The sequence below is a fragment of the Ursus arctos genome, unplaced genomic scaffold (assembly GCF_023065955.2).
Source record: "Ursus arctos isolate Adak ecotype North America unplaced genomic scaffold, UrsArc2.0 scaffold_34, whole genome shotgun sequence".
In the NCBI taxonomy this organism is placed as follows: Eukaryota; Metazoa; Chordata; class Mammalia; order Carnivora; family Ursidae; genus Ursus; species Ursus arctos.
Window position 1 is genome coordinate 13,252,198 of NW_026623030.1, and position 11,843 is coordinate 13,264,040.

An 11,843-nucleotide genomic window follows, 5' to 3' on the forward strand; every position below is an offset into this window, starting at 1 on the left:
ACATCTGAGCTGGGATTCAGATCCAGTTCGGACCAACTCCAAAGCCCTTCGGCAAATATTGATGGAGGAACTGGGTGACTGAGTGAGTGGAAGAATCCCTAGCAATAGTCTACTCCAGATGCCCCCATTTTACAGGTAAAGAAACTGGGGTCCAGAGAGGCGGAGTTGCCCTGACCAAGGTCACACTAAGTGCCGGTGGCAGAGCTGGGACTTGAGCCCCGGCCTCAGGCCTCACTCATGCTTCCTGCACTTACCTTCCTGGGCCGTCATGCTTCCTCCAGCACCAGTGGCCCTGTGGTCATGGCAGCATTCATAGCATGAGAGTGATGTCTCTGGTTCTCACCAGCCCAGCAGCTGTCCCCCATCCTCGGCTAGCCTCGGTTTTCCTCCCAGAAACCACCCCATCCCCCACTCGTAGTCCGTGTAGTTCCAGTGGGGTGAAACTTGGGACCTGCCTACCCTATCCCCACCCCAACCCCGTACCCCCAATCCTAGGGCATGTGACTTAAGTCTGGCCAATGAGAACATCCCATCTTGCTGCCCATAATGATTGGTTTATGGTGGGCATGTGACCTGAGCTTGTCCCTTGAGAGTTTGTCACCACATTTGCAGCAACTATGTGCAAAGAGCAGCTTTCTTTTCTTGGATTGCTTTCCTTTGGCCTCAGAAGGTCAGCCAGAAGCCAGCACTGTGAGAAAGAATCTGCCTGAGACTGAAGCCGACCCAGCAGAAAACAGAGCTGAGATATGGGAGGAAAGAGAGGCGCTGAAGATATTGCTTGTTCACCTGGATCCAGCTGTGCCTGAAGCTGTATCATAGAATTTTTAGTTCAGGAAGCCAGTAAATTTCTCATTTCTACTTGAACCAGTTGGAGTTGCACCTGCATCATTAATAGCAAAAGACAAGACAAGCACCTACCCTGTGCCAAGTCTTACGCCAGATGCTAAGGATGAAGATATTCAGATCCCGTGCCCACTTTCGGGAAGTTCACAGGCTGTAGAGAAGATCCTCAAGTCCCAGGGAAATATGTAAGTCGGTTCCCTGGACTAGAATTACCAAGGCAGAAAGGCGAGCACAGTGCCAAGAATTTCAACAACTGGTGTTTAACTGGAGAGGAGTTAAAACACCATACCCTTACCCCATTCCGATGTGGGGCTGGCTTTTCCCGCTTTGCCCAGCCCATCCAGCAGCCTGGAGTGAGACTGTTGATTTAAGGAACTGGGAAGATACACACACACAACACACACGCACACAACTCAGACCAGCTTATCACCCACCTGGGCTTTAGTCGCCAACCCGAGTGTTTCCTTCAAAGGGAAGGAGACATTTTACAAGGTCATAGACTTATGTCCGAAGCTGGAGCCTGAGCAGAAGAGACCGCACTGGAAGCTCTTGCCCAGAAGTGTGGTGAGTCTGGAGGGAAGACTCTGAAGGGGGGAGAGGAGAAAGTATTGTCCAGGGGCCGTCGTGAGCTTCAGGGGCCCATGAACCCCTGAAATGACATATGCGTGTGTCTGTGTGCGTGTGCAAGCCTGCATGGGGAATGCAGCCGTAGTTTTGAATCATGGTTTCAGAGGAATCTGTCACCCCCCGGAGGTAAGTCCCGTGGTCTAGACCATGGCCTCCTTTCGTAGGTGGGTGTTTTAGTCTGCTCCGGCGGCTGTGAGGAAGCCCCACAGGCTGAGTGACTTGTCAACCACAAACACTCCTCTGCCCCCGTTCTGGAGGCTGCGAATTCCAAGATCAAGACGCAGGCAGACGTGGCGTCTGGTGAGAGCGCACCTGCCAGTCTTCCCACGGCCTTCCTCTCTCTGTGTCCTCCCGCGGCAGAAGGGGTGAGGGAGCGCCCCGGGGCCTCCTTTACGAGGGCACAAATGCCTTCATGAGGGCCCCACCCTCACGACCTCCTCACCTCCCCAAGGCCCCACCTCCCAATACCATGAGCTCGGGGGTTAGGATTTCAACATACGAGTCTGGGGGCACCACACCTTCGGCCCACTGCGTCGCACCGTTTGCCTTGCTTGCCCAGCCGGGTTGTAGCACAGCCAGGCCAGAAGCAGAAGTCTGGCTTACCTGGGAGAGAGAAAGGGGTCCAAGTCCAGCTCCAACGCAGTCCCAGCTGGCCCAGCAGCTCTCAGCCTGGCTGTCCCCTGCCCCCTGCCCCCGGGCTGAGTCAGGTGCCCCTCCTCTCTGCTGGTGCCCAGCATTGCCCTGGGCTTTCTCTGGGCCTGAAGCTGCGCCGTCCCCATCTGTTGATTGACGGCTTGGGAAAACGCACATCCGAAACTTCAGTTAGGCTACGTCACGTTCAGATACCTCTTTCTCCCCTCACACCTGCTCCTCCCAGAGCGTCCCCAAATCAGCAGTGGCAGCTCCCCCATCCCAGGTACCGAGGGAAAAAGCCCTGGAGGCCTCCTCACACTCCGTCTAATTCATAAGCACGTCCAGGTGGCTTGACCTTTGACCTTCAGCAGAGCTCCAGACTTCGCTCCTTTCCCCTTCCCTCGCTCTCGGCCCACCCATCTGGTCCACCCTTGTCTCGCACCTGACGGACTAAAGTTGGTAACTACTTCTCCCTCCTTCTCCTTCCACCTGGTTCTCCGCTCAGCAGCCAGAGTGAACATTTAATTAAATTTATTTATTTATTTATTTATTTATTTATTTATTTATTTATATTTTTTAGAGAGGGAGAGAGGGAATGGGGGAGGGCAGAGGGAGAGGGAATCTCAAGCAGGCCCCACACTGAGTGTGGAGCCGGATGCAGGGCCCCATCTCATGACCTGAGCTGAAATCACCAGTTGGACACTTCAGCGACTGAGCCACCCTGGTGCCCCCAGAGTGATCTTTTGAAAACACAGGACAGGTCGCCACACTCCTGCTCAGGCCTACCCACAGATTCTGCATCTCACTCAGAAATTAAAAGCCAAAGATCTTCTTTGCCAACAAGGCCCTCCACGACCCCCTTTCCCCCAGCTTCTTTTCTTTTCTTTTCTTTTTTTAAAGATTTTATTTATTTATTTGACAGAGATAGAGGCAGCCAGCAAGAGAGGGAACACAAGCAGGGGGAGTGGGAGAGGAAGAAGCAGGCCCATAGCGGAGGAGCCTGACGTGGGGCTCGAACCCATAACGCCGGGATCACGCCCTGAGCCGAAGGCAGACGCTTAACCGCTGTGCCACCCAGGCGCCACCCCCCAGCTTCTTTTCTTCCTGAAACTTGCCAAGCCCATGCTCACCACAGGGCCTTTGCACCTGCACCTCCCACTGCCTGGAATATTCCTCCCCCATAAATCCACATGGCTTCCTCCTTCAGCTCCTGCCCAAAGGTCACCTTCTCGTGGCTTCCCCTGACCTCTCCAACCACTCGGCACCTCCCTTCCCTGCTTCATCTTTCTCTACGGCATTTATTAACGTCCAGCATCTTATAGGCTGACTTGTTTATGTTCTTCCTGTCTTGCTTTCCTTCTAGAGTATAAGCTCTGTGAGGACCGAAGTTGTGTCTGTTTTCCTCACTGCTAAACCTGCAACACCTTGAACACTTCTAGAAACGTAACAGATACTCAATAAATATTTGTTGAATAGACGGATGGCTGGATGGACAGACAGACCTTATTGTTCTAACCTGTTGGTCTGTCTTGCCCACAAAACCGTAAACTCCTAGAGGGCACAGACTACGCTCTGTTCACTACTGTGTCCACGAGGGGCCCATCGGGCTGGGCACATCAAAGTTCAATGAACAAATGATCCACCCCTTTGGTTCACAGATAAGGACATGGAAGCCAGGAAAAAGAAAGGGACTTGGCTGCGGGGACATACCGAAGCACGAGCAGCCCCTCCCCCTGCCAAGTCCCGTCACTCCACCTGCTGTGGCCAACTCTGGCTCCTCTGGGACCATGCAAGCTCCCTGGCCAGTTCAGGTGGGAGCCCCGACCGTGGACAGCCCAGGAAGCTGCTGTGTATGCATCTGACTTGTAAACTAATCTTTTACTCTCACCTGGGGCTCAGGCCACAGAGTCGGAAGCCCAATTGCCTGAGTTTGAGTGCCTGCTTTACTCTTCCTTCCTGTTTTACCACTAACTTCCTGAGCCTTCGTTTTTGTCTTCTGTAAAAATGGGAACTCTGGGGCACCTGGGACACTCCGTCAGTGAAGCATCTGCCTTCGGCTCAGGTCATGATCTCAGGGTCCTGGGATCGAGCCCCACATCGGGCTCCCTGCTTCTCCCTCTGCCTCTGTCCCAACCCCCTGCCCGTGTTAGTTCTCTCTCTCTCTCTCTCCCTTGCTCGCTAGCTCTCAAATAAGCTTTTAAAAATCTTTTAAAATCAGGGGCGCCTGGGTGGCACAGCAGTTAAGCGTCTGCCTTTGGCTCAGGGCGTGATCCTGGCGTTATGGGATCGGGCCCCACATCAGGCTCCTCCGCTATGAGCCTGCTTCTTCCTCTCCCATTCCCCCTGCTTGTGTTCCCTCTCTCGCTGGCTGTCGCTATCTCTGTCAAATAAATAAATAAAATCTTTAAAGAAAAAAATCTTTAAAATCAAACTGGGAACACTGATAAGAGCACCTGCCCTGGAGTGGCCGGGAGGCTTACATGAAGCCGGGCACTGCAAGTTGTTTCCAATGGGGCTTGGTGAGGGGTCCTGCGTCCTTGACCGCCATCAACAGTTAAACGCTGAGCTGGCGGAGGAGAAAAGGTTCAGTCCCTTTCAAGCTTCCCTTAGGTGGATTCCAGCTAATGGGAGTCCGCCCGGATGTGGTTTCAGGTTATAATGCCTCATTTATGTTTCTGGGCATCTGGACGGTCGGCGTGATTTTCCCGGGTGACATTGAGGACACTATCTGGAGAACAAAACGCCTTTCAAGGTCAGAAACGCCTGGAGAGGTACAGGGGCAGCCAGAGAGACGCAAAATCACGGGCCTCAGTCGGCTCTGGGCTCCCTGGCTTCCTGGCTGGAATTACACCCCTCGGGATCCTGCCCAACCCCCAGGAGAGGCTGATTTTGGTGTAGGAATAAAAGAATCCATCCGCGTTCACTCAAGGGGCTGCATCTCACTGCCGGCTAGCAGCCACCAGGTTTTTCTAATCCTGGGAATAAAATGTCCCTTCATTGTAACCCTGACCTGCCTGCCCAGGCTTCTCTCTCCCTCCCCCTGAGACACACACATGCATTCTATCCCGTGAACCCCCAAACCCCCAGCCCCTTATCCAGCGAGGTGAGGCGGCCTCCCCAAGGTCATAGTGTTGGGAAGGGGAAGATGTGGTCCGTCTGCTTCTTTCTACAACATCACCCTGCACGGTGATTAAACCCCATGCCCCATACCCCCTGGGATGTCCAATCTGCTTTTACAGATGGAGAAACTGAGGCCCAGACCAATGCAGCGTCTCGTCACAGATCACACGACTGGGAAGTGGTAGAGTAATTGGCTGGCCTCCAAGCCCAGGACTCCTGCCACGTGTAAAGTGCTAGCCAGGCTTGCAGACCCGAAGTGAAGCCCAAGGTTGAAAAGCACCGGGCCTGGGGAGTCTGCCTGGGTGCCCTTGGCTTGGCTGTCAGCTCAGACACTTTTGACCCTGGGTGCCCTTCAGCTGGCTCAGCCCTCCTGGGCCTCGCTTTCGGTCACCAATGTAGTGTTGGCTATCAGCAAACCACCTCCCCCATGGCCTCCTCGTCCTGCCACCGCTGTTATTATTTAGATACGACTGGGTTTTAAATTAACTCAGTTTTTCATCAAAATACATTTCAATTCTAAGTGGCCAACCAGCATCCCAGCAAAACATAGAACAAAACCACCACGATAAATACGAGGAAACCCCGCCCACATTCCTGAATTCTCACCCGACTTCGTTGCCTCTTCAAGGCTCCCCATCATTTTTTAAAAGGAGGAGGTTGGGGGCGCCTGGGTGGCTCAGTCGGTTGAGCGTCCAACTCTTGGTTTCAGCTCAGGTCATGATCTCAGGGTCGTGGGCTCGAGCCCCGCATCAGGCTCCATGCTTAGTGCAGAGTCTGCTAGAGATTCTCTCTCTCTCTCTCCCTCTCCCCTCCCCCCCACTCGTGTGTGCACTCTCTCAATAAAATAAAATCTTTAATAAATAAATAAATAAAATAAAAGGGGGAGATTGACAGATTTTGAAAGGTGTTTAAGACTGATAAGCTCTGGGGCGCCTGGGTGGCTTGGTCGGTTAAGCGTCTGCCTTCAGCTCAGGTCATGATCCTGGGGGCCTAGGATCGAGCCCCACATTGGGCTCCCTGCTCAGCGGAGAGTCTGCTTCTCCCTCTCCCTCTGCCTGCTGCTCTGCCTACTTGTGCTCTCCCTCTCTGTCAAATAAATACATAAAAATCTTTAAAAAAAAAAAAAAGACTGATTAGCTCCAACAGGGACTTTCTTCTTGATGTAAAGAGAAGTAATGAAGGAAAATCGAAAACTCAGTAACTTTGGTACTTTACGATCTAGTGACATTTAAGTGACACCCTGGACATTCTCCAAGGACCGTCGGAGGCACCTTGGAATCCTGCATCCTTCCTCTGGAAAACTAGCACGGTTGTTCTCTGGAGGCCCTTGACGTGCAGGGCTGTGGCATAAACTCTCCCTGTGTCTGTCAACGAGTGTGTCGGAGGGGCTGAGGCAGGTGGAGGGAAGGGTGTCATGCCGCATCGTCCCAGGAAGGGTCGAGGGGCCGCCAAGGGTGGATTAGTGGGTGTTTGCTGGTCAGTGGTTGAAGCCGGGCCTTGCCTTGCCTTCCCTTTGGAGCAGTTTGCGCCCCTCCCTGCCCTCTTGGGTAATTCTCAGTCTCCCTGCATCGCTGGCACCCTTCCCTTCCTTCCCCTTCTTCCCCATTCACCTGCCCCCTCCCTCTCTGAGAGCAAGCCAAGGGGACGGACACTGGGGAACAGGAGGTGGAGGGATCTCATCAGGGGAGAAGAAGGTGTTTCTGCTTCTCAGTCTGGGGGCTGGGGTCTTGGCTTGGATCTCAGTTTTCCCCTGATTTGCCAGGGGATCTCGGGCAAGTCACATGAGCAATCTGGGCCTCCATTTTTGGTTTTTATCTCTTTGAAGTATCTGCTAATCCCACCTGGTGTGAGCAACAAGATAAGAGCTATGACTAATATGAGTACTACTGCGAATAACCCCACTGCCCCCACCGGGATCACCACCACCATCATTCGTGGAGGACCTCCTGGGTGCAGGGCCCTCCACAAAGTAGCTTCTGTACGCCTTCTCATTGAATCCTCCCAACAACCGCTGAGACAGGTACTCGTATTGGGCTTGTTTTACAGACGAAGGAGGCTCAGAGAGGGTAGGTGCCTGGCCCAAAGTCACACAGACAACACATAGGAGAGCCAGAAATTGACCCTCTGTGGCCTCACAGACCGTATGCCTCCCCAAAGTGAAAGCATTTACTTGGGCCGTAAATGGTTGGAAGGTTGGTTTGTACCTGGGGCTTTCAGAGATGCTTGGGGGCAGTTTCAGGGCAAGAGAAATAAAATTCTCTTGGGAGATGCCATCACCGGGTCAGAGGAGTTATTTTGGCCCCGTGGGGGTGGGGGGCGGCCACCTCTGGGCAGAAAGGGACAGATACACGGCCCGGCCTCAGACGAAAGCTAAGCGCTGGGGAGAGGAAGACAGGGGAAGAATAGAGGTCGGGGCTGAATGAGGCCGAGCAAGGAGGTGGGAAGGAGCACGGTTACGCATTCAACTTAATCCCCGTTCAAGGCTCGGACAGATCCAGGTTCTAGCACTGCTGTCCCACATCTTAGCTGTGAGGTCCTGGGCATGTCTCCTGACTTCTCCAAGGAGCCACCTAGACCAGTGCCGGGGCCCGCAGCAGCTGGGTGATGCTGGGTAACTATTAGAACCATCACCCTGGGGCTCTCGGGAAGGACAGCTGCCGACTCCTCGGGTCTGGGTATGAATCCCTGGCCTGCCCCTTCTAACTGTGTCCTTGGGCTGAGTCGCCCACACCTCACTGAGCCTCAGCGTCCTCCCCTGTCAGACACGAGGTCATAGCACCCACCCGCGGCCCAGCAGACACGCGGGCCACGGGTGGGCTCTCCTCCAGTCCGCAAAGACGAGCTCGCTCCTTGTGGCCGGGGAGTCACGAAGCATGTGAGCTCTAGGATGTGGACTAATTGTCTGGCATGTGACAGTGTGTGGACAGCACCTGCCACCCAACTCACCCACCCACACTGGCGTCCTGGGTCAGACTGGGGGAGTCTGTTAACCTCTTTGGGCCTCTCCTTTCCCAGCTGTAAAACAGGAGGAGACTGAGATGAATGTTTGGGCACGTGGGCCCACAGGCGCCGTCGGCACGGAGGGAGAGACTATGGCATGGTGCGGCCACCCTGGGGGAGGAGTCGGGATTTCTGGCTCCGAGGAAGCAGAGCTGTGCCATATGAGACAGCAAATGTGTTCCAGGGTGTAGGCCCCCCAAAATTCTGGCACAAGTCCGCGCACGCAGATGTTCACGGCAGAGCCGCCCGTGGCAGAGGGCTGGAGCTGGCGAACAGCGGAGAGAATAGCACGCAGCCTGTGGAGGCGACGATGTGGCAGGTCCGGTCACGGTCAGCTCCGCACCCCTCAGTGTCATCGTGTCTCCGCACAGCAGTGGGCTTTCACCTGCCCGCTGCATTTCATTGCCGCTCTTTAGTTGGTTCCTGTTGGAGCCCATTTGCCCCCCAGCCCACCCCCCCCCCCAAACACATGGCTGCCACCCAGCACGGGGGGTGGCCCTCAACCAATGGCTGGCAGGAATTGGTATGTAAAGACCACATCTCCCTCTGCCCTCCGGAGGGATAACTCTGAGGTGCCCGGTGTACCCCATCTCTCAGAGCCACCCTGGGGACAGCTGGCTTCGTAACACACTCTTAACCGGCCGCCTTCTCCCCCCATCCCACTTCCTCCTCCACAGGACCACCTCCCAAGTAAACTGCCTGCACCCAAACCCTCGTCTCAGGATCTGCTTCTGCGAAACTCAAAGTTAAATGAAATAGGCACGCACACAGATACGTGGATTGACCCTAAAGGCATTATACTTGGTGCCCAAAGTAGGAACCAAAATGCAACATACGAAATAATGTCAATTACATAAATTAAAAATACACACTGGGGCGCCTGGGTGGCTCAGTCAGTTGAGCGTCTGCCTTCAGCTCGGTTCAGGGTCTTGAGATTGAGTCCCATGTCGGGCTCCTTGCTCGGTGGGGAACCGGCTTCTCCCTCTCCTTCTTACTCATGCTCTCTCACTCTCTCTCTTTCAAATAAATAAATAAAATCTTTAAAAAAATTATATACATGCTGAACAATACCCATTTTGCAAAAATACCTCCAAAAAGATACAATTAAATAATTACAGCGGTCAGTGGTTGGCAGGAGTGAGCTAATGGGCAGGGTGGATGCTGGAAACACAGCATCCATGTGTGATTTAGAAAAAGGTGCCCCCTCTGGGGGGCAGCAGCCCTTTTGGACGGTGCCACACTTGATGGGCTGAGCAATGAATGAATGAGCAACGGAAGGAAGGAAGGAAACGGGGGGGGGGCTTGCTGGGATCGGAGATGACGATGTTCCATGCAGAGCGGGAGTGTTCAAAGTTCTGTTTAAGCACTAACATTTATTCTAGGATTTGGGGTTACTCTACTTCCAGAACTTGTTGGGGCAAAGCCTCATCCCCTCCCCAGATATTAACACCTCCCACTGCATCACCAGGCTGAAAAGAAGGCTGGGACCTGGCGTCTGAACACAGGACCAGGTCCCTGACTGGGGGGGGGGGGGGCACTTTCATCAGCTCCTGGTTCCTCTCTTCCCAGCAGCCTCCACCACTAATCTTGCCTGGTGACCGCTAGGTCATCGATGCTCCCTGATGGCAGGCAGCGAGCGTCTGGGCAGCCCTGGGACTCTCCCTAGCCTGCATCTCGGCCCTTAGCCTCATCTCTCCCGCCTGGTTCCAGCCCCACACTTTCTCCTTTGGCGTCCTCACCTACTGCTCCTGGCCTCGGGGTGACAGCTGGAACCGGAGTGTGGGACTTTCAGGTCCCTGGAAGATATTCCTGACTTTGCCTGGAAGGTAAGACCTGGGCTGGGACCTCGGGGCACTATCAAATCCACCAGAGGCGGGGGGGAGGGGGCAGTTCTGGCCCCCACCGCCTACCCCACACTGAGCCTCTGAGTCTGCATGTGTGCTGTGGAGTCTGGCTATCTGCATTTTAGCAAACACCCAGGAGGATTCTAAAGGCAGCTTCAAGTCCCTATAGCACCTTAGTAGAAATTAAGAAGTTTCCTCTTCTTCAGGACACTATACTGCCATCTGCTGGAAAAGGACTGTAATGAATATGATCCCAAGGCCTCTCCAAGGGTTGTACAGTGTACGACCTGTACACACCTACCTGGCCACCCTCTGAGTGCTGCTAAGTTTGAAAACCACAGCTAAGGTGTTGAAAGTCTGTTACGATGCACATTACCAAATTCAACGATGTGGACGAGGGGTCAGGCCTCCCAGTCCAACACCTCTAAGGAAGATATACAGCCTCTGAAGCCAATAATTACAAGGGTGCCTCTCCTGGTGATCCCATCTTATAGCAGGTATTCAGTAAAGGTGGGGTATGGTGGCTGTAAATCTGGATCTTAATTCTGACTTGACCACTTAATTAGCTGTGTGTCCTGAGGGAAATGACTCAACCTCCTTGGGCTTCAGTTTGGGTATATGTAAAATGGGGGTAATAATAGCACAGACCTGTTGGGGGTTTGAGGACTAGTAGCTGGCCAATAAATGGAGAGACATACACCTGCCCCTACCTGCCCCATTCAATACCCTCCTTCCTCTTTCTTCCTGACAGGTCTCGGCTGCAATTCTCCTTGGAGGATGGCTCTTGTTGGCCTTTAATGCAGTTCTCCTCCTATCTTGGGCCCTGGCCCCCAAAGGGCTGTGTCCCAGAAGGGGCAGTGGCCCAATGCCAGGGGTGCAGGCAGCTGCAGGTAAATCCAGTGTCACATAGTAAGCATTCCAGACATGTTTGTAGAATGAATGAATGAATGAATGATCAAATGAACGCACCTGTGAGCAGAGTTGGGCCTCCTACGTTGAATCTCAGAGATAAACCCTAGAACTGAAGACCTTCTGGTCCTTCAGCAAGCCAGAAATCGTGGGGAGGGAATGGCATACTTAACATCACTCTCTCCTGCCCTTAGCTAAACCCAGTCCTAATAGTCTGTCCCCTTTGTTTCTCTCTCACCCATCCACTTTGTATCATCTTTACCAGGACCACCATACACAGTTGAGCAGGTTGTGCACTGCACAGGGAGACCCAACTGAGGGCTGAGAGATGCTGAAATCTAGCCTATGTGCTGCTTGCTAAGCTGTGAAATGGCCAGGTTGCAACTCCCCAGGAAGGCTGCTTTTCTCTAACTCCCACCTAGTCTCTCGATGGTCTAGCCCAGGGCTCAATTGCAACCCCCATGCAATTAATCCCCCACCACCTCTCACCTGGATTAGAGCAATAACCACCTCACATGTCTCTCTGCTGCCACCTTTGCCCCTTAGCGTCTGTCTGCACACTGGCCAAATAGGTCCTGTTAAAACTGAAATCAGATTGGGCCACTCAAACTGGTTTATCTACCCTCTAGTGACTTCCTGTTACACTCAGAGCAAAATCCACACTCCTCGTCATGGCCCATGAGGCTCTGCCTGATGAAACCCTCCTTCCCTCGCCAATCTCACCCTTACCCCTTCTGCCAGGCTCCACATGCTCCAGCCGCATGGCTTGCTTTCTGTTCCATGATACAGCACGCTTGTCCCCTCAGCCTGGGATTCTCTTCTCTCAGATCTTACATGTCTTGCTGCTCTATGTTGCTCAGATATCAC

At 53.5% G+C, this 11,843-nt stretch overlaps 1 pseudogene; it reads left to right on the forward strand.

Moving 5' to 3' along the window:
• Positions 1–8,533: 8,533 nt before the first annotated feature.
• LOC125283015 (LHFPL tetraspan subfamily member 7 protein-like) lies at positions 8,534–11,548 on the forward strand (annotated as a pseudogene).
• The last annotated feature ends 295 nt before the right edge of the window (positions 11,549–11,843 follow it).